The 911-nt window shown below is 43.8% G+C and overlaps 1 pseudogene; it reads left to right on the forward strand.

Moving 5' to 3' along the window:
- The first annotated feature begins 235 nt into the window (after window positions 1–235).
- On the forward strand, window positions 236–647 carry LOC121293239 (annotated as a pseudogene).
- Window positions 648–911: the final 264 nt, after the last annotated feature.

Here is a 911-nt window from a genome sequence, read left to right on the forward strand (position 1 = left end):
CTTCAGCTTCTTCCTTGACACTGCAAAAGTAATATTGGAATGTCTCAGGAATCACTCAAATCACAATGAATAGGATTGACTGGAAGCATTCTTTTTATATCACTTATCGCAGCTTTAATATCTGCCTCTGCAACAAAGCAATGAGCATTGCTTGTGCTGCAGAGCGCAGAAAAGAACAAAAATCATGTACCTGAGTTCAGAATTGCAGGTGGTCAAGTTGATCCTGTGAGCGGAGATGGCTTGTACCAATCAGGCCGCCAGTAAACCAATCGGCGGCAAAGCGCCCAGGAGCCTGCTGGCCACCAAAGCTGCCCGGAAGAGCGTCATTTCCATCGGCAGAGTGAAGAAACCTCGTAGCTACAGGCCAGTACAGGAGCGCCCCGTGAAATCTATCCATACCAGAAGTCCACAAGAGATGCTTACCCGTAAGCTGCCCTACCAGCGTCTGGTGAGTGAAATTGCCCAGGACTTCAAAACTGGCCTGAGATTTCAGTGTGCTTCAACTGGAGCTTTGCCGGAAACCAGTGAGGCCATTTTGATTGGCCTGTTTGGGGGACACCAATCTGTGTGCCATCCAGGCCAAAAGCCTAACCATTATTACGAAAGGCATCCAGCTGACAGGACAGATCCGGGGGGAGCGTACTTAAATGCTGCTTAATTACATTATCTCTAGACTGTTTTGAAGTGTCATTTAAACAATTTCTAAAACATTATTAGACAGTGAAATTGGCTTCTGTGGAGGCTGGGACTTTATTTTTTATATTGGTTAGTATTGGTTACTTATCGTGACAGTGTGGAAGTAGCAAAATATTTTGTAAACATTCCTTCGATCTCTTGGCTCATGTTACAAAATAAAACATTTGTGTCTTTAAAAAATAAAAATAAAAACGTCTGCTTTGACCTATACATGC

Source organism: Carcharodon carcharias, chromosome 21 (assembly GCF_017639515.1).
Source record: "Carcharodon carcharias isolate sCarCar2 chromosome 21, sCarCar2.pri, whole genome shotgun sequence".
Lineage (NCBI taxonomy): Eukaryota > Metazoa > Chordata > Chondrichthyes > Lamniformes > Lamnidae > Carcharodon > Carcharodon carcharias.